At 41.0% G+C, this 22,532-nt stretch overlaps 1 protein-coding gene across 2 annotated transcripts in view; it reads right to left on the bottom strand.

The window, feature by feature from the left end:
• APBB1IP (amyloid beta precursor protein binding family B member 1 interacting protein) overlaps positions 1-19,146 on the bottom strand; it is a 128,538-nt gene extending 109,392 nt beyond the window's left edge. Inside the window, exons 1-2 of one of the 2 annotated variants that reach the window (XM_055274928.2) lie at positions 18,848-19,146; positions 18,449-18,650 (exon numbers count right to left, since the gene is read on the bottom strand). The gene's annotated coding sequence lies outside the window, so the exon portion shown is untranslated. Of the gene's footprint in view, positions 1-18,448; positions 18,651-18,847 lie in introns of those variants that run through there. The other variant, XM_063637293.1, reaches the window with a different exon arrangement.
• Between the last annotated feature and the right edge of the window lie 3,386 nt (positions 19,147-22,532).

Below are 22,532 nucleotides of genomic sequence, written 5' to 3'. Positions count from 1 at the left end.
CACCACAATCTAATTTTAGAACATTTTCTTCTCCTACAAAAGAAACCCCATATCCATTCACTCCTCCTCTCCCCATCCCTAAGCAACCATTATTCTACTTTCTCTCTATATAAAGCTGCCTATTCTGGACATTTCCTATCAATGGGATGATACATTAATGTGGTCTTTTGTGTCTGGCTTCTTTCACTTAACATAATGTGTTCAAAGTTCAATCCAAAATGTAATATGTGCTGACACTTCATTTCTTTTTATTAGTTGATTGACATTTGGGTTGTTTCCATTTTTTCAGCTAATACAAATTATGCTGGTATGAACACTTGCATGCACATTTTTGTGTGGATGTATGTTTCAATTTCTCTTGGCACTCCTAAGACTGCAACTGCTGGGGCATATGGTAACTCTGTATTTAACTTTTGAAGAACTGACACATTGTTTTCCAAAGCTGTGGCCTATTTTACATTCCACCAGCAGTATATGAAGGTTCCAGTTTCTCCACATCCTCATCAATACCTGTTATTGCCTCTCTTTTTCATTACAACCATGCTAATGGGTGTGAAGTTGTATCTCACTGTGGTTGTGACTGGCATTTCCTTTATGACTAATGATGTTGAGCATCTCTTCGTGGGCTCATTGGTCATGTCTGTATCTTCTTTGGAGAAATATCGGCTCAGATTTTTTTCCCACTTATAAATAGATTATATGTCTTTTTTTATTATTATATTGTAAGAGTTCTTTAAATATTCTGGATGCCCGTTCTTGTCAGATATATGATTTCATATGCTTTTTTCCCATTTTGTGTATTGTCTTTATACTTTCTTGATGGCACTGTGTGTAGCACAAAAGTTTTAAGTTTGAACGCAGTCCAATTTGTTTTGCATTTGGTATTCTATCTAAGAAAACATTGCTTCACCCAAGTTCACGAAGATCTATTCATATGTTTTCTCCTAAGGGTTTTATAATGTTAATAATTTTAGCTGTTACATTCAGATCTATGATCCATTTTGAGTTAGGTTTTTGTGTATGATATGAGTTATTATTTTTTAATAGATGCTATCGAGAGCAGAGGGCTTTTGTTTTTAATACCTAAAGGGAGGGAAAAAAAGCTCTTTCTCTTTCTGTGGTTTGATAACGAACAGTCTCTGCCGCCTCTGCCATTTGATAAACAATATTTACTGAGTCATTTGTGCAAATGTTTGTATGTCTCCATGATAAAATAAAAAGAAATTATAGTAAGTATGATAGTACTACAACCCAAGACCAATCCAAATGAATTTAGAGCCATTTTATGATTGCTCCTTCAAAGAACCAGACTCCAGTAAACCCGGTTTGGATTGAGTCCATCCATAGAAAGATTATTGATTAATCTGGCATGGAATCTTTGCCTTAAAAATCCACAAAAAAAAAAAAATCCCCCAAAACTCTAAACAGCTAAATCAGCAGACATAGTGTAAAATTCAGCTTCAGGAAGTGTATGTATTTTATATGTGTTTCACATAACAGTAACCATGTCATTTTACTAAGTTAACGTGAGCATCCCCAAAGACGTTTTTCTCCTTTTTTTTTTTTCTCTGTCACCCAGGCTGGAGTGCAGTGATGCAATCTCAACTCACTGCTACCTCCGCCTCCCGGGTTCAAGCAATTCTCCTGCCTCAGCCTTCCGAGTAGCTCAGATTACAAGTGCCCGCCACCACACCTGGCTAATTTTTTTGTATTTTAGTAGAGACAGGGCTTCACCATGTTGGCCAGACTGGTCTCAAACTCCTGACCTCGTGATCTGCCCGCCTCAGCCTCCCAAAGTGCTGGGATTACAGGCGTGAGCCACTGCGCTCAGCCCCGACTTTTTCCTTCTTAATGATACACTCACAGTACTTAACTCCGTGGCCCATATTTATATTTAAATTAGCCAAGCAATATCATATACTGTTTTTCCTGGCATCCCTCTCATTTGCTTCTTGGCAAAAAATCGGAACTACCAAACTCCATTCAGCATCCTGTCCCACCCATTTCCTGAACAGCCAGAATAAAGTCCTGCAGCAGAGACAGCCTCTGAGCAGAGACAGCCATCAAAAATGAAATCGTTCTCTCGTTGCTTCATCATGTGTTGCCAAACTGTGGAGAGCCATTCAAAGCCCTCCCGATTTCTCCACATCCTCATCAATACCTGTTATTGTCTCTCTTTTGGATTATAGCCATGCTAATGGATGTGAGGTGGTATCTCACTCTGTTTTTAATTTTTAATTTTGGTGGGTACATAGGTGTATATACGTATGGGATACAGGCGTGCAATGCATAATAATTGCATCATGGAGAATGAGGTATCCATCCCCTCCAGCATTTATCCTTTGTGTTACAAACAATCTAATTATATTCTCTGAGTTATTTTTAAATGTACAATTAAATTAGTATTGACTATAGTCACGCTGTTGTGCTAGCAAATACTAGGTCTTATTCATTCTTTCTGGTTTTTTTGGACCCATTAACTACCCCGCATCTCCCCCACCCCAACTACCCTTCCCAGCCTCTGGTAACCATCCTTCTACTCTCTATCTCCATGAGTTCAATTGTTTTTATTTTTATTTACTTTTTTTGAGACAGAGTCTCACTCTGTCATCCAGGCTGGAGTGCAGTGGCACGATCTCAGCTCCTTGTCCCATCAGGTTCCTGAGCAGCCAGAATAAAGTCCTGCAATCCTGCAACCTCTGCCTCCTGGGTTCAAGCAATTCTCCTGCCTCAGTCTCCCAAGTAGCTGGGATTACAGGCACCCACCATCATGCCCAGCTAATTTTCGTATTTTTAGTAGAGGTGGGCTTTTGCCATGTTGGCCAGGCTGGTCTTGAATTCATGACCTCAAGTGATTCACCTGCCTCGGCCTCCCAAAGTGCTGATATTATAGGCGTGAGCTACTGCACTGGGCCTGTTTCTATTTTTAGATCCCATAAATAAGTGAGAACATGCCATGTTTGTCATTCTGTGCCTGGATTTTTTACTTATAATGACCTCCAGTTCCATCCATGTGGCAAATGACAAGATAACATTCTTTTTCATGGCTGAATAGTACTCCATTGTGGATAGGTACCATATTTTCTTTACCCATTCACCTGTTGATGGAATTTGGGTTGTTTCCAAATCTTGTGAACAGTGCTGCAACAAACACAGAAGTGCAGATATCTCTTTGATATACTGATTTCCTTCCTTTTGGGTATATACCCAGCAGTGGGATTGCTGGATCATATGGTAGATCTATTTGCAGTTTTTCAAGGAAACTTCAAATTGTTCTCCATAGTGGTTGTACTCATTGTGGTATTGATTGGCATTTCCTTTATGACTAGTGATGTTGAGCATTTTTTTCCTGTGCTTATTGGCCAGTATCTGCCAGGGGCAACTGTCCCTTGAGGCCTTTTTCAGGAGGGCTAGAGTCTGTGCTATAGCCCAGAGGAACACTAGTGGTCTCCATGGCCAGGTCAGTAGGATATATGAGCATTCTAGGTCCAGAGGGGACAAACACCAAATCTGGCAAGTCCACGTCATCAGAGAAAGGCAAGCAGGAGATGAAGGAGTGGATGGAGGAGGAAGGCCAGTGCTTCTAGTCGAGGAGCAGGGACCTGGCAGGAAAGCCCTGTCCCACCCTCACTGTCACTGTGTATGCAGGTTGTCCTCATGTCTCCCAGCTCAGAGCAAATATCTCATAGGATGGGCTCATCCACAATCCATGCCCAGCGCACCACTCCAAGTTCATCTCCATCTTCTCATTAAACCTTGGCTTACAATGAAAGGAGTTTTTCTCCTCCTCTAAACACACCATTGCCATTACCTCTGTGCCATTTCTCCACTCAGACAAGTCCTACCCACTATACAAAGCCAACTCAAGACCTATAGCTCCATTCTGGCAGCGTCAGAATCATGACTTTGACAGTTCATGACCTGCTTTATGACTTGTTTATCTCTTTATAGACATTTTTTAATCTCTTCAGCCACATTACAGGAGCAATATTTATACCTCAACTCTCTTAGTACTGGCACAGCACCACCACTGGCACCTACAATGAAATATATGCTAGCTTGTATTAATGCATAATAAGAATAATGTAAAATATTTAAATTAAGATTGTATATCTTAATTAAATAAGAATAGTAGGAGTTATACTCAGAAACAGAAAATCAAATACTGCATGTTCTCACTTATAAGTGGAAGCTAAACAATGAGTATACATGGCCATACAGAGTGGAAAAATAGACATTGGAGGCTACAAAATATGGAGGGTTGAAAAATTACTGATTGGGTACAATGTTCACTATTTAGGTGACGTGTTCACTAAAAGTCCAGACTGCACCAGTATGAAACACATGCATGTAAGAAATCTACACTTGTACCTCGTAAATATATAAAAATTAAAAGAAGAATAGTAGGAGCTATAAATATGGAACAACTACTACAGGTCAGACATCTATAGTATCTCATTTAATTCTCAAAACAATTCTATGAGGCCGGGCGCGGTGGCTCACGCTTGTAATCCCAGCACTTTGGGAGGCCGAGGCGGGCGGATCACGAGGTCAGGAGATCGAGACCACGGTGAAACCCCGTCTCTACTAAAAATACAAAAAATTAGCCGGGCGCGGTGGCGGGCGCCTGTAGTCCCAGCTACTCAGAGAGGCTGAGGCAGGAGAATGGCGTGAACCCGGGAGGCAGAGCTTGCAGTGAGCCGAGATCGCGCCACTGCACTCTAGCCTGGGCGACAGAGCGAGACTCCGTCTCAAAAAAAAAAAAAAAAAAAACAAAAAAAAAAACAATTCTATGAGATAGTGACACGATTCTAATTTTATAGGTTATGAAAATCAGGCCTAGAGAAATTAGTTAGATAACTACATTGTCTTCTGAAAACATGAATTGTGATTATTAAGAGGTGGAAATTGGTGGCTTCCTTGGTAATATGTTTGTGATGGTGTCTACATGTCCACATCTAATATAATTTGCATGCCCGTCTTTCACATCACACAGTGAGTTCAGGCATGGCATCTTGCATTTTCATTCAAGTGTGTGACACACACCATGTACTTGTAAATATACTTAGTGCTGGATGACCTTGGGCAAGTCATTTAACCTTTCTCTCGGCTTAGTTTCCTTGTCTGTACAACGGAAACAATTCCTACCTTAGATAATCGTACAAGACTGGAACACCTTTTTAAAGGTTTTATTTGTTTTTATGGAAGGAATAAACATACTTTTTTTGTCTAAGAATATGTTTGATATAATCAACAAAACCTTAAAAATTGCTGATTATTTAAAAAATGTCTGTCATTGAAATGAATCATTGGTAAATTTGATGTCCCATAAGTCTTCATCTATGCCACCATATGCAGCACAAAAGGGCTTTTATTTATTTGTACATTTACATGTTCTAACCATCCTTAAAACCAGATAAATGCCTTGTTTTGAGAGGAAGTGTTGATAATTTATATCTAATATCCTGACTTCATTCAATGGTTTTAAGCCAAGTGATTGTTATTTATACTCTTACATAGGAAGTCTCCATGTCTACTGATTTTGAGGATTGACTAAAGATTGCCTTCATTCCTGGACAATCCTGTCTTCATGCATATAACCTTAAAACATTAAAACTAGGAAAGCAAGCTCAGTTTAACTTAATCCAAGCATTTCACTTTATAATTGAGAAAACTTAGAGGCAGGATAGATAAATGACTTTCTTACAGTGTTTATTAGTTATTTATTCCACATCTCCTGAAAAAGAGTTTAAGGTAATTTACAGATACAAGATAAGAGAAGAAAAATAGAATAGGATCTCAATAGTGGCTGAATTTGGCCACAGATGTGATTCTGGATGTCCAAATGGCAAAAACAGAATGCATCAACTTTACAAAATCCAAGGTGCCTCTGAGTTACATCAGATCTTAAGTAAAGCACAGAGCTCCTCCTGAGGATTGAGAGAAATGCTTCAATCCACTATTAATACATTCTTAATTAGGAAGCAACTCTAGGCTGGGCACAGTGGTTCAGGTCTGTAATCTCAGTACTTTGGGAAACTGAGGCGAGAGGATTACTTGAGCCCAGGAATTTGAGACCAGCCTGGGAAACATAGTGAGAACCCATCTCTATCAAAAACTAAAGTAAAACGAAGGCAACTCTAATATGGCTCCCAACCTGGTTTCTTTCCTTCATGCTTTCCATGTCACCTTAATTGCATATGATAAAGATTATTTAAAATAAAACACTCCTTTCATTTCTTACAATTTCTCTTTCCTTTGAAATAATTACTATCTCTCATCTTCCTGTATATTTTGCCAATCTATAATAGTTAACACTTTTCACACACCTGCATCTCATTGCTTGAAACAGAATCTGAGTTCTAGGCCGGGCACAGTGGCTCACGCCTATAATCCCAACACTTTGGAAGGACGAGGCAGGTGGATCACCTGAGGTCAGGAGTTCGAGACCAGCCTGACCAATATAGTGATACCTTGTCTCTACTAAAAATACAAAAATTAACCAGCTGTGGTGGCGCACACCTGTAGTCCAAGCTGCTCGGGAGGCTGAGGCAGGAGAATTGCTTGAACCCAGGAGGCAGAGGTTGCAGTGAGCTTAGATTGAGCCATTGTATTCCAGCTTGGGAGAAAGTGAGACTCGGTCTCAAAAAAAAAAAAAAAAAAGAATCTGAGTTCTAGGAGGGCAGGGGTCAGGGAACAACTTTACATTTACTAGTTTCCCACAGCCATGGTGGAGTGTTCCACAAAGAGTATTGTCCAAAACAGCTTAACAAAGACAAGGAGAAGAATAAAGAAAAGAATAGAAATAGTCTACCTATGAACTATTTGACTAAAATATGATGGCTGTGAAATTGTGTTTAATCTACAATGTTTCATGCATGTGAATAACAAAGGCCTATTTCAAATGTCAAAATACAAGGAGATAATACTTGAGTTGTTTTCAAGGGTAACTTCTAGGGGGGATTTAATTTTGTTTTGTTCTAAATGTTTGAAACAAGATATTTGATTTTTGAGTGCATACTACATGCCAGGCATTATTCTAAGTGCTTTGCATGTACAGACTCATTTAATGGCTGAGTATTTTTAAGGCTTCCAATAAATATAATGCCAATTCCAATGCCCGTATTTGATCCACTGCAAAACTGCCCAGAGTTTAACAAACCCCCTTTGCCCTCTTATACCTTTCTCTGAGATGGTGTAAACCATTCTCCATAATTTTACTTTCCATAATACCGTTTCTGACAGGATGTTGCTGATACTCAAGCACTTTTTTTTTTAAGACAGGGTCTTGCTCTGTCACCCAGGTTGGAGTACAGTGGCATGATCATGGCTCACTGCAGCTCGACTTCCTGGGCTCAATTAATCCTCCTGCTTCAGCCTCCCAAGTAGCTGAGACCACAGGAGAATGCCACCATGTCTGGCTTTTTTATTTTTTTTGTAGAGACAGGGTCTCATTATATTGCCCAAGCTGGTCTCCAACTCATGGGATCAAGGGATCCTCCTGCCTCAGCCTCCCAAAGGGTTGCATTTACAGGCATAAACCACAGTGCCTGGCCTTCAAGCACCTTTGAGTGAGTTCTGATGAGAAAAATTGACAACTATATTGGAGAATATGGAATCACATTGGCAGTAATGATTTGATACCTGGAACACTTTTAGTCAATCAAGATGATATCCCCTTGAAACAAATGCCAATATTTCTATTCAACTGGAATTTAGAAAGAAACTAAAGGTTCACACAGACACACACACAAAACAAAACAACAGTTCCTGCTTCATAGAGATGAGGTAGTTAGTGCCTGTAATGTACTCATTATAATGTCTGGTGCATATGAAGTGCTTAGTATCAGCTATTATTTCTATCATTCTGCTCATCATCATCATTTTTATTATTGAGTTTTCCCTCTAAAACTAGCAGTGGAAAAAAAAAGTGTCAGTCATTTATTCTCTCTCTCTTTCACACACACACAGATACACACACACAAACATAAACACACACCCAAGTCCACAAGGGGATGGTTACTTCTGTCTGTTGCATTTTCATGCACCTGGAGACTGAGTTAAACTGCCACTTTTCTTTGTAGGTCAGGCCCACTTTTAAAAGACTAAGCCACTGGAAGGACATCTGTAAGTATAGTTTCTAGAACAGAGATCCGTAACCATTCTTAACAAGGAAAGAACTGCACTGGAATCTCCTTGAGTCTTTTTTGAGTCATATCCTACGCATCTCCAACCCATTTTCCAAATCTTAGCACTACCGCCCTCCCCTGAAAGACAGGCGTATTTTTGGAGCTGTGAACCGCCACAAAGAGAGTGGCTGTCGACGAGAGTGTGTTATGCTTGTGAACTAGCAGGTGGAAGCAAAAAAAGGAAAACAGAAGAGTTGACCACCATGGTTGCCGAGGGCAACAGATCACATTTTGCCGGATGTGGGTTTAGGGCATGCTGCTTCACCATTTGTTTCCAGTTCTTTTTCAGTCCTTCTTACTTTTAGGCAGAATCCATAATATATAAGGTGGTGGAGAGTTGGGGGAGAAAGAGGATAAAAAGGAAAGCAAGCAAATGACTATTTGAGGTTGTTTTGTTACTAGAGGGCAAATAATGCATTCTGGGTGTAGGTTTAAAGATGAATTAAAATCAGATTGTAGGGACAGGCCCCAAAGTAATTGCAAAGGCTGTTTACTTCCTTTACCCTAAAAAAATTCTGAATACTTTAGAATTCACCTAATATCCTCCTTTCAGTTGCATAGTCAACACATAGTACAGGATGTAATATTTGTGAATTTATCTCAATCAGCACTGCCCAATTCAGCCACTAGCCACATGAGGCCATTTAGCACTTTAACTGTGGCTAGTCTGAAATGAGATGTGCAGTAAGTGTGAAAACACACTGGATTTGCAAGACTTAGTATTAAAAAATGGAATAAAATAGCTCATTAATGATTTTACTATTACTGGCAGGATGCCTGTAATCCCAGTGCTTTGGGAGGCTGAAGTGGGAGAATCACTTGAGGCCAGAAATTTGAGACCAGCCTGGGCAACATGGTGAGACCCTCATCTCTACAAAAATTTAAAAAAAGAAATAATCTTACTATTACTTAAATGTAATATAATTTCAATTATATCAAAATTAAGTAGTATATTATTTTTAAAATTTTTAGTAAAAATTTATGTCACTTGATTTTTTACTGTTAAATATAATTTCAAACATTAAATTTAATATAACTTCAAACAATTCACATTTTAATAATTTATTTTATTAAATGAAATATCCAAAAATAATCATTTGATCCAGAGTGCTATTACCATTTTTGGATATATCACTTAATAAAATAAGTGATTAAAATTAACATCACAGTTGGGTGCAGTGGCTTACACCTATAATCCCAGCACTTTGGGAGGCCGAGGTGGAAGGATTGCTTGAGCCCAAGAGTTCAAGACCAACCAGGGCAACATAGTGCCTCGTTTCTCAAAAAAGTCAAAAAATGAGATGGGAGTGGCTGTGATCACGCCACTGCGCTCTTGCTTGGGTGACAGAGTGAGGCCCTCCCTCAAAAAAAAGAAAAGTCATGGTTCTTTTTACTGTTTCTAATGTGGTACCAAGGAAATTTAAAGTTTAACATGTAATTTGCATTGTATTTCTACTGGACAGCTCTGCTCCAGAGTGCTACAGTTCTGTTATTGCAAGTGCCTCAGTATTTGACTCAAATATGTCGGGTTGCAGGGACCACATCATATTAATGTAATCTGAATATTACTCATTCTGTGTTACATTAGATTCTCCCCATTTCCTTTCCCACTGCATTTTATGCTTCAGCCCTGCTAAAGTGTTTTACACATCTGGTGCCTGGCGTATCTTTCTTCCATTTGGCCACAGGTACAGAAAGTCATTTCTTTCTTTCTTTCTTTTTTTTTTGAGACAGAGTCTCACTCTGTCACCCTGGCTGGAGTGCAGTGGCGCGATCTCGGCTCACTGCAAGCTCCACTTCTTGGGTTCATGCCACTGTCCTGCCTCAGCCTCCGAGTAGCTGGGACCACAGGCGCCCGCCACCACACCCGGCTAATTTTTTTGGATCTTTTTAGTAGAGATAGGGTTTCACTGTATTAGCCAGGGTGGTCTCGATCTCCTGACCTCGTGATCTGCCCTCCTCAGCCTCCCAAAGTGCCGGGATTATAGGCGTGAGCCACCGCACCCCTCCTAGAAAGGCATTTCTATACCTTTTTCCTTCAAAGCACCTCTTGATCATCCCCACATAATATCTGCCCTATAATCACTATCTGCACCATATTATTTCTGTATCGAACATTGCATATTCTGCACTGTAATGTATTTTTTTTACATGCCTGTCTTTCCCACTAGACTGGAAGCTTCCTGAGGGTAGGGACCATATCTATCTATTTCTATCTATCTATCTATCTATCTATCTATCTATCTATCTATCTATTATCTACAGGTTTTGCTCTGTCACCCAAGCTGGAGTGCAGTGGCGTGATCATAGTTCACTGCAGCCTCAAGCAGTCCTCCTACCTCAGCCTCCCAAGTAGCTGGGACTATAGGTGTGACCCACCACGCTGGGCAGGGGGCCATATCTTATCCTATTTTAGCTACACATGCCTCCTGCACTGGCATGGGGTTGGCCATCAATAGATGTGTGGTGAAACTGGAAAAAAGTTCCAATTATATTACATTGAGCAGAGTCTGATTCAGCTGAAGTGTATGTTTCAGTACTGTAGCCCACTCTATAAACCCAGCCTTGACGAACAGTGAGTACTTTTCATTTTAGCTTGGGCATTCTGCAGCGGTCTCACGGCCATCTTTTCACCATACTGCATAGCACTTACCCACATTCATGGCCCAAGCAGCTTCATTTCTGTGTGTTGCTTACAACAGGGGAAATATAATGCCACAGAATGAGTAAACACATGAAGAAATAGTCTTGGTTTGCTAAGCCATACCGTTTATGAAATTTAATCAGAAGGAAGCCATTATCTTAAAACGAAAACAATACTGCATCCAAAACCTAATGAGTTCATTGCCCTGTCACTTGTGAATGTTACGTGATCAGCAGAGATGCATGAATTTGTTAATGCTATAAAAACAGTGGCCTTAGGTAAATTTACTTAATCAGTAACCTAATTGTGATAATACACTATAATATGATGTGAAATCACCTGAAAAAGATTTTGTGGGATTCCCCGCTTCTGCCCCCACATAACTAATTTGTTCTTTTCTTTTTGAGGTGAAATCCTAAAAACACACTTGAAAGACTGAACTTCTGCCCCGTGGAAAACACAGTTCTACTAGGTGGTAATGAATACCTTTTAGCAGCATTCTACTGAATATTACTATTTCGTTATTACACTGGCTTGATAGCAGTTAATAACTAAGACAAATGAAATGTCAGTTATCTCGATCACTGTTAGTAGTTACTTCCTAACCACTTTCAGCTTTCCAAGTATCTTAACAGTGTTGTCCAACATTCTTCAACAGCTTCTAGAGAATTTTTAGCCCTGCTCTAACACTTGAATCCATTTGAAATCCAGTTGTGGAAGGGGCAAACATTCCTATCTTCCAAATCTGGTTTGGATTTTGAAATTCTAAACATTTTAAACCTCCGGGCACAAAAAACTTCTTTGTGGGAAAGGTCTGTGTCCTCCCTTCTGCAGAATCTTGTTTTTAAACTGCACAGTCATGGAAGCTTTGTATTGCATAAAGTCTACATCATGGGTTAAGAATTTATATGGCCAGGCATGGTGGCCTATGCCTGTAATCCCATCCCTTTGGGAGGCCGAAGCGGGAGGATCACTTGAGCCCAGGAGTTTGAGACCAGCCTGGGCAACATAGCAAGACCCTATCTCTATTAAAAACAATTAAAAAAAGAATTTATGGATAGGGCTTTTAAGTATTCATTTCTTGCTTTCCACTTCTCAAAAATAATTTCCATTGTTTTGATTATTATGGAGGTAGAACATTGCTGATTAGCTAACTATATTCTTATTTTAGCTACCTAATAAAGATTTCAGATCAACTTCTTCTCAAAGTTTTGAAAGTTTAATTAAAGGTTTTAGGATTGCAAAGACTTTGTTTTAGGTCCCCTTTTCTCTCTCTTTCTTTCTCCTTCCTTCCTTCCTTCCTTCCTTCCTTCCTTCCTTCCTTCCTTCCTTCCTTTCCTTCTTTCTTTTTCTTTCTTTTTGACAGAATCTCACTCTGTTACCAGGCTGGAGTGCAGTGGCATGATCTCCGCTCACTGAAATCTCCGCCTCCTGGATTCAAGCGATTTTCCTGCCTCAGCCTCCCTTATAGCTGGTACTACAGGCGTGCATTACCACACCCAGCTAATTTTTGTATTTTTAGTAGAGACAGGGTTCAGGGTTTCACCATGTTGGCCAGGAAGGTCTCGATCTCTTGACCTCATGATCCACCCACCTCGGCCTCCCAAAGTGTTGGGATTACAGGCGTGAGCCACCATGCAGCCTATGTCCCATTTCTTAAACTGTGTAGCCTTGGGCAAATTTCCTAAACTCCCTTAACTGTCATTTCTAATTTGCAAAATAGGAGCATAACAGGATCTTCCCAAATGGTTACCCTGCTTTTAGCCTTACGTATAATAAGCACATCAGTATTCCCAAATGATACTTCATATCTACATCCAAAATTGAACTTCTAATCATCTGCCCTCCAACTTGCCCACTTTAGTTGATGACAATTTCATCCTTCCAGTTGTTTAGGCCACAGACTTTGAAGTCATCCTTGACTCCTCCTTCTCAAACACCCCACATTCCTTCTGTCGGGAATCTTCTTGGCTCTACCTTCAAAATCTACGCAGAATCCAACGCTTTGTCATGGGTTCCTTGCTTTCACCTCTGCTCCCCCAGGTTTATTCTCAAGCAGTCAGAGTGAGCCTTAAGTCAGATCATGTTATTCGCCTTCTCAGAATCCTGCAATGGCCCCTGCATTTTGCTCGGTGTGAAAGTCAAAGTTTTATAATGGCCTCTGGAACCCCACGTGATCTGCTATCTCCCCGCCCTTCTCATACTTCTCCAGCCACATCTATTTCTCTCTCCCTTGCTCATTTACCGCTAACTACATGGGCCTTCTTGTTGCTTCTCAAATCCACAGACATGCCCCTGCCCTACAGTCTCTACTGTTCCCTGTGCTTGGAACACTGATCCCCCAGATAGCCACTTGGTTAACTCCATTGTCTCCTGCAAACGAAAGGGCCCAGCCTGACCACCTTATCGCATATTGCAACTTCACCTTGATTTTCACTTACTAATACCTATATTATTTACTTATTTATTATGCTTATTGATTAGCATCTGTATCTGCCCACCAGAATAAACTCCACGAATGCAGAGATCTTTGTCTCTTTTGTTCACTGACATTCCTTGCATCTATAATAGTGCTTAGCAAACATTTTTGACTGAAAATGATTGAATTGTATTTAAACTGGAGATCTGGCCGGGCACAGTGGCTCATGTCTGTGATCCCAAGACTTTGAGAGCCTGAGGTGGAAGGGTCATTTGAGCCCAGGAGGTCGAGACCAGCCTGGGCAACAAAATGAGACCCTGTCTCTACAAAAATTTTTTTTTTAATTAGCTGGGTATGGTGACGCACACCTGCAATCCCAGCTACACGAGAGGCTGAGGCAGGAGGATTGCCTGAGCCCAGGAGATTGAGGCTGCAGTGAGCCTTAATCGTGCTGCTGCACTCCAGCCTGCACCGTCTCAAAAATGAATGAATGAATAAATAAATAAATAAATAAATAAATAAAGTGGAGATCACTTCCTAAGTTACATATTCTTTTTTTCTTTTGCCTCCATTATTTATTTTCCTCATGTAAGTTACTTTTTTTTTTTTTTTTAAATGGAGTTTCGTTCTTGTTGCCCAAGCTGGAGTGCAATGGCATGATCTCAGCTCACTGCAACCTCCACCTCCCAGGTTCAAGCGATTCTCCTGCCTCAGCCTCCTGAGTGGCTGGGATTACAGGCATGCACCACCATGCCAGGCTAATCTTTTTGTATTTTTAGTAGAGACAGGGTTTCACCATGTTGGTCAGGCTGGTCTTGAACTCCTGACTTCAAGTGATCCTCCTGCCTCAGCCTCCCAAAGTGCTGGGGTTACCGGTGTGAGCCACCGTGCCCGGTCACATATTCTTTATTCCACTTAAAACTCATAGTTCTTTACTGATGATTCTTGGTCACTTTATCAATGTCTAAGATAGCACAATTTCTGTGGTACTTACTATTAACTATTTCTAATACATGTTGTTTTTATGCTATTCAATTAAAGTAAGCTGTCTTTACTGAACAGCACATGCTACTTGTGACCACTCAGAGTCGGTGGAGAACCTGACTCCAGTCTGCCATGCCAGTGTTCTCTAATCCCCAGTTTGACACGATCCTTTACAAATGTATGTACATGCTTCCTAAAAGCTTTTTAAAAATTAACACATTCAGAATAACGATTACCTCTAGCTGGGAAATGGGGAAATGTTATCGGAAGGAGACCAGGAAATGCTTTGGTAAATATTCTACTTCTTAAGCTGGGTGATAGGTACCCAGATGTTGGCTTTATTATTATTTGTTGTGATTTACATATATATACATCATCTTTTGTAGATACGAAACATTTCATAATAAAACGTGAAGGAAGAAATGAATCTAGTCATGATTCACTTGCTCTAATATCATTTTTTGTTTCTCTCCAGTTTGATGTGATGTAGCTCTCCGGATGCAAACCTTCCAGTCGGTTTGCAGAAACACAATTGCTGTGTGATTTAGCGTTTATCCCCCATCCCAGCCCACAACCGTCTCACTGATGAGTCTGTGACGTGAGACTAAATCAAAAAGATCCCCAACAGAATTAGAAAAAATATTAAACTCACTGCTTGTTGATTTAATCAACCTAGCTGGCTGTCATGTGGGATTAGAATAAAATACACACAAAAATGAAAACACACGATTGCTAACAGAGCAGATTCTTTTTTCAAGGCACACGTAAAGATAATAACTTCAAAGTTGATTATATTAACTTGTCTTCCCATGATAACACGACAAGTTCTTTGCTTGGTTTCCTTCTATTCATCCTTCTCCCCTGCCCCTGGTTGGGGGAGACCAGGGACCCTGATACGTAGTCCCACAGCACTTAACTCTGGTTCCACACGAAATTCTACATCTCCTCTTACATCTAGTTACATCTCTTCTAGACTATAAACTCATTGTGAAAGGCCCCAGGTTTTTTCATGGGTGCTACTATCAGATGGCCCAGTTCAAACAACAGCTCTGTTTCTTACTTCCTGCGTAAGTTTCTTACCCTCTCTGTGCTTTCATCTTGATGTGACGATTAACAAGATGACACATCTAAATTAGTTAGTACAGGGCCTGGTAGTATTTAGAAGTAAACATTATAATAATTTTCATTTACTATTACTATATGTTGATCAAAGAGAAAACTGAGTTGACAGAGAAGAAGGAAAATAGCTCTTATGATTCTTAATTATTCAAGTTCATGGTCAACGCTCAGGAAATGTTTTAAAACTGAGTCATGGAATCAAGCTCCAGAATATGTGGAATAATGAGAACGTGTGATGCCTTGGAGTGGTGTTACCTCTCTGCTTGTTCATGCCTGAGGTTCGGGACCAGTGGAGCCAATGGGATCTCAGGGGCTTGTGACATTTCCATGGTACCACGCAGTGAGATTAATATATTCCGCACATTTAGCCAACATCTTTGGAGTCCTCATTTTGGGATCACAAATTGGATAGGAAATGATGATGCAGTGGTGGCAGGTCACATCCTCTAGTCCCCCAAAAGCTGTCCTCAGGGTCTGCCCTTCCAAGCTGCAGGTACAATCTAGTCTCTTTAACTGGGTATAGGTGTAATGGCATTCCTTCATGCGGCTAGTTCTCTCTTTTCAAGAGAAATCTAATGATTACTGTTCCAGATATCTAGCAGTTTTCTCTAAAAGTCATGTTTCTCACGATAATTAAAAGTGTAATATGTATTTTAAAATCCCCAGGAAACCAGTGTAGAAATTTTACACCTTAAAATCTGGCATTTATTATGTATATGAATTTATAATAAATGCTTAAGCTTTAAGTGACTTGCCTCTTGGATGACAAAAGTGACATAAAACACACGCATACATTTTCATACTGAGAAAATACCAGTTGTGTTAATAAAAATTGTTCTATTTTGAGGTAAGAATTCCTAAGATCACTTGAGTCTCCATAAAATAAACTCATGGGGTCTTATAAAATCGTAAAGATTGTGGTCCAATAGGCTATGGAAAGCAGACAATTTATTGTAAGATTTGTGGACTCACTAAAATGTTTTAGGCATAAAAATAATTAAAATAAAACTGAAGAGAATTAGAAGAAAATGAAAATAGTAATGCTCTTTGGAAGTAAGATGGCTTAAAGGAAGTTCAAAGTGACATATCAAACAGACATCTATGGCAATGAACTTTATAAGTAGCTCATTCTAATAATAATATGGAACTATTTAAAACTTTCATCGATAAGTGAAAAAAGGCAAATCAATAATGGATAACTGGTGAACATTCTTAGGATATAAAACTACAAAAAATGTAATAAATACTATAAAACCTAGTAAGTATTGTGTTTAAGATTTAAAGCAACGCCATAAAGTAATTCATATTACAAAGTTATATTACTTGAGAAATAGCAATTAAAGGATTTCAAAATATAATATTGACCTGTTCAAGTTTGGGCTCTTTCTTATCTCAGTTTTCAAATAAGATGGAAATTTGCCTTTTTACATATATGCCAGATATTGACTGCGCTTTTACAGGAACTTCTCAGAAACAAAAAACCTCAAAGATATTGACATTTCAGAATGTAAGAAAATCTGTTATCATGATTATGATTATTTTCTCCATTTTAAAAAAATTCGTGATCAGCAATTCTAATGTTGCCAGTCTTCCAGTTGGGACCAATTCAAAGAATTACAGCAACTCCTCAATTCCTATTTTAAGAACAGACATAATGTAGCCCAACCATCTCACTTTACTGATGTTATCTGAAGTCCAGGGAGAAGTTGTGCAAGTTAATATCATCCTTATCTAGATGGGGCAGATATAAGAGCCAGAACCCAGGTCTCCCAAGTGCTGAGAAAAACCCCAAATATTAGTAATTATTAATAGTTTAAGGATTAATAGTTTAAGTAATTATTAATAGTTTAAGGTCACACATTATTAATAGTTTAAGGATGAAGTTAAATTTCTTAGACCTTTCACAACACACGTTGAGCAGACAGGAAATACCACTAGAAGACGTTGTAAAGTATTTCTCAGCAGATCCTTGCTAATTTCGCCAGCCAGCATCATCGTCCTGGCCCATGTGCCATCCATTATTCCAGTGAGGTCAGAGGGAAAATCGCTGCTCTAGGTTTATGAAAAAGGGCAAAGTTTTCCTTTCTGAAATTTCTACCTGGAGACCCAGATTTTAAAATGAATAGTAGCTAGTACCGGCACCTTTGTTTAAACCACGTTACGCCACCAGAAAAAAACATCTGGGGGCATAATAAACTCACGGGCTCTTTTCTTTTGTTACTTTCCTCTAGTACTCCGTCTCGTCAAGGATCACATTAAAAGTTCTTTTGAACCGCTATGCCCTGAGTGGCTCTAGGAAACATATTTCACGTTCCACAAGGGTATGAATGCTAAGAAATACCTAGAAGGAAAGTAAGAGGTACACCGGGCTAGGTCTTTGGTAGAACACTTGCGCAGAGGTTCTGGAAGACATTAGGACACCCCAGTTAGTTTCCTCCATTCTATAAAAGGCCCTCTGGACATTCATTTCAAGCCAAATTACGAAACTTGTGCCTGGTGTCCAAATCTATGGTATTTTAAAATGAAAATGAGAATAATTCGGGGGAAAAAGTTATTTTTAAAAAGAAGAAAGAGTTATCCAAAAGTTTTAGAGGAAGGAAACACTCTAAGATGCATCAGACTGCGAGCCACACTCAAATTCTCACACGGCTGGCATTTAATCTACATCTAATCTTGGCCCCTCAAGAATCCCTCCAGATTCGGGTAGACTGGGGCTCCCGGACCTGCTGACCTGCTGACCTGCTGACCTGCTGGACGTGCAAGGGTTCATAGCAGTTCCCCGTTTGACCTTGCAGCAATTTCCTGGGCAGGAAATCTGTCAAATCTGATGCAATAGCTCGGGAAAAGGCAAACCCGAACCCCAAACCCTCACACCCCCACCCTCGCGAGCCGGGTCCAGAGTGGAGATCAGCGGAGCGCACCCTGGGGACCTGCTGCGCTCGAGGGCCACGCTGGGGGCCGCGCGTTCACGAGGCCAGAGCCCGGAGCTGCGCCCGGCGTCGGACCCGATGGGCTTGACAAACGGGTTCCTGACAGCCCCGAGGGGCCCGCGTTGGCGCTCCCAGGGCTCCCGGGACTGGGAGCGCCACTTACCTCGACTGCTCTGCGGGGCGCGGCGCGGCGCGGCAAGGCGGCGAGGCTCCGGCCGGGAAAGCGACGCGAGTTGCAGAGGGCCGCACCCGGGCTCCGGGTCGCTGCCCCGGGGAGGAAGTGCTGTCAGCCCTGCCCTTCCCACGCAGCGCGCAGACGTGTGGCGCTATCCGAGCTGCTTTGCTCCGAGGTGCAAGGAGGGCCCCTGGTTAGAGACAGTGGGACAGACAAACATATGCGTAAAGGACTCCGAGTTAGGGGCTGCTTTCTCCAGCTCATCGAGTCTGCGCCTGATTTTCTCTCCCCCATCCCACCCCTACTACACAACCACCTTGAAGGGATTTTTTTTTTTTTTTTAATTCTGGGAAAACTTTGCGCCTTCCTCTGTTATCCCTCCCCTACCTGTGCCGTGCGCGCCCTTCTTTCAGGAGCGTCTCCTGGCGAATGGAACCATTTTGCAGCCTCGACGCAAGAGGGACTAAGGGACTTGGGGCCAAGTGATGGTTCCGCCAAAGACTGAGAGGCCGATTTATGTTGCAACGGTCTGCCTAAGCGTTTACTTCAGCACTTTCTGGGTGGGCTTCCTCTTTTGGGCCAGTTGTGCAAGGCTTCCCGGCCGCCTGCAGCCCGCCCTCAGGGAACGCGGTGCAGGGCTGGACTGGCAACACGCGCGTCCTGTCCCGGAGTTCAGCTGTCTCTCCGGTGGGGTTGGAGGAAGGGCGCGCTGGGCGGAGGCCCTTTCTCAACCATTAGGTTGGTAACCTCATCCTCCTCCCTCCCCACGTTTAACCACGCTCAGTTGGCTGGCCGGGGTGTAGAGGAATGGCACTGTCATGCATTGCTCGTAGAAATCCAAAATGGTCTGAACCCCGTGGAAGAGAATTGAGCGACATCTATTTAACTTATGTATGGATTCGCCTTTTGACCCCGTCATCCCACTCCAGGAGTGTATTACGAAGATCTGCTGATGAAAATAAGTAATGCACACGGCACAGGGCATTCATGGACTCACTATTTGCAATAGCAAAGGACTGGCTGGAAATAGCACCTGTCAGTTGGTAGTGGAGTTTCCTGAGAGAAAGTCGCTGGGGAGGTCTGAAAATACGGAAGTTAAAATCAGTTATGATTTGTAAATGCGGTTGAAGAACCCTCCCCTTCTCCTCTACAGCTGTGTCTTCAAAGGCTTATATGTCGGGGAAGGTGGTGGAAACATAAAGACAGAAATTATATGCATGTGTTAATTAGGAAATTTCAAATAGTTCTGTCATTTATTTAATGAGAAACTATTCCTAAGCACCTACACTTCTAAGAACAACGAAAATAGAGGAAACAATTTCTGCTCTCATGCATGGTGCATTCTGGTTGGTAGAAAGCAGACAATAAACAAATTAATATTTAGCATGTTAAGGTATGTTAAGTATTTTTGAGGGAAGTTAAAAGGTGAGGGATAGAGAGTGATGGGCATGGGGATGGGGTTGCTATATTAATTAGGGTAAATAAATGATAAATAAATAAATAGAAAATATATTTTCTCCTCCTTATGATTTTCTTAACAGTTTCTGTTCTCTAGCTTTCTTTATTTGTAAAAATACAGTATTTATCTAAACACCTATAGCATAATATGTGTTAATTGACTGTTTATATTATCAGTAAGTCTTCTGGTCAACAGTAGGCTATTCATGGTTAAGTTTTGGGGGAGTCAAAAGATATACATGGATTTTCAAATGTGCAGCAGTTTGGTACTCCTGAAACCTGGCATTGTTCTGTTACAGTAGGTAGCTAGTCAGGCATGAGCAGGGCAGGAGAGGGCTCCCGCCACCTCCGACCAGGAATGTCAGGTGACCATCAGGTGATGATCAAGCAGTTGTTATCTGTCTGTCTAAAATAATAATTGGCCATAGCCAATTATTAGCCTTATTGATAACATAGTCGATTAACACATATTATATGTATTAAATACTGTATTTTTATAATAAAGTAAGCCAGAGAAAAGAAACTGTTATTAATAAAATCATAAGGAAGAGAAAATATATTTTTCATTTATTTATTTATCCTAATTAATATAGCACCAGGGAAAGGTAGTTTCCCAATAGACAGAAACACCTGAAACTGGTATTTCTGTCTGATAAGTGACACTTGAGCTGGATCTAAATGCATGAGAGATTAATCCACATTGGGTTTTTAGATGGGAATATTCCAGGCAAAAGGAACAGCACATTCAAAGACGCTGAGTTAAGACAGCACTTAAGATATTGGAAAAACACCAAGGAAGTTCGTATGGCTGAGCAGAGTGAGATGGGAGGGACAGATGGGAGATGGGATCAAAAGGAAATGGTGCCCAGATTGTGTGTTATTTGGGAGCTGTGGAAGAGAATTTTATGTGAGTGAGATGGAAAGCCAGTGGAAGGTTCTGAGTAGAGTTGTAAGTGCTACATAGAATGTAAAATCAAACAATGAGAGTGATTTTCTTGGGGCAGGGAAAGTGGTCAAGGATTACCTCTTTACAAAGTAATGAAAAGGGGCAGCCATTCAGAAACTTGGGAAAGGATTCCAAGAGAAGGAACAAGAAGAGGGGTTGAGATAGGAACATAGGAAGTTCAAAAGAAGGCAGGCCAGTGTGCCTGGAATGTTCTGAAAGGGTAGGGCAGTGATGGTGGATGGCGACAGAGAGGTAAGCAGGAACCAGAACAAGCAGGACCTTGTAGCCAGCGTTGAGGACTTCAGGTTTTATTCTAATTGCAATGGGGGACTATTGGAATGTATTTAGCAACTGAGTGCATGATTTGACTTAAGCGATAAGCCATCCTGCCAGTTGGTGATTGTTTGGAAAATCAATTGATTGAAGCAGGAGAAGAGAGATTGCTCAGCAGGCTGTGGTCATAGTCCAGATGAAAAATGATAATAGCTTTATTAGTATTCTAACAGTAGAGATGGTGAGAAGAGTTTGGAATCAAGATATAGTTTTCAAAATAAAACCAAAGCTTGGCACAGTTGCTCATGCCTGTAATATCAGTGCTTTAGGAGGCCAAGGTGGGAGGATCACTTGAGGCCATGAGTTCAAGACTAGCCTGGGCAATGTAGCAAGACCTTATGTCTACAAAAATGGGGGGAAAAATTAGCTGGGCATGGTGGCTTATGCCTGTGGTTCCAGTTGCTTGGGAGACTGAGGCAGGAGGATTGCTTGAGTCCAGGAGTTCAAATCTGCAGTGAGCTATGAAGATGCCACTGTACTCCAGCCTGGGCAACAGAGCAAGACTATTTAAACAAACAAACAAACAACCACCTAGCAAAGTAGAACCAATAGCATTTGCTGATGGGTGGGCTGGGAAATGGGGTGGGAGTAAGGGAGTGGCAGAGGGATTAGAAACTGAATGGAAACTGGTATGATTGGAGTTATGGAAGGTCTGGTTAGAGGTAAGGTCGGTAGGGGCAAACCATGTAGGGTCATGTGGACTATGTCAAGAATTATTTTCTCATCCTAAGAGCAATGAGAATATATTAAATAATATTTTAAGGTGGCAAATGATGGGATTTATGCTTTAGGAAAATCACCCTGGCTATAATTTGGGGAACTGATCAGATGAAGAAAAGAATGGATGCAGGAAGACTTCTGAGCTAAGTTGGGAAAGAAAATACAATTGGCCTTTGAACTGCCAGCAGCAGAATATATCCGAGACACGGCACCAAATTATGTTAGCTTTGGCGAAACCGTGTGGGTCTGTAGCGAACTAAATTCTTGCCTCTTCAGAAGAAAGAATTCAACTGAGGGGCATAAGGCAGAAGAAGAGACTGAGGCAAGCTTTAGAGCAGGAGCGAAAGTTTATTAGAAAACTTTAGGGCAGTGACAAAAAAAAGTAAAGTCCACTTGGAAGAGGGCCAAGCGGGTGACTTGAGAGAAGTGCGCTGTTTGACTTTTGACTTGGGGCTTTACACATTGACATACTTCGGGATCTTGTCTTCCTCCTCCTGATTCTTCCCATGGAGTGGGCTGTCCACATGAGCAGTGGCCTGCCAGCACTTGGGAGGTGAGCATGTGCAGTGTGTTTACTGGAGTTGTACGCATGCTCACTTTAGGCATTCTTCCCTT

This window comes from Symphalangus syndactylus, chromosome 4, assembly GCF_028878055.3.
Source record: "Symphalangus syndactylus isolate Jambi chromosome 4, NHGRI_mSymSyn1-v2.1_pri, whole genome shotgun sequence".
NCBI lineage: Eukaryota > Metazoa > Chordata > Mammalia > Primates > Hylobatidae > Symphalangus > Symphalangus syndactylus.
Note: the sequence above shows the minus strand (reverse complement) of the source record. Positions and strands in the feature narration are given on the sequence as shown.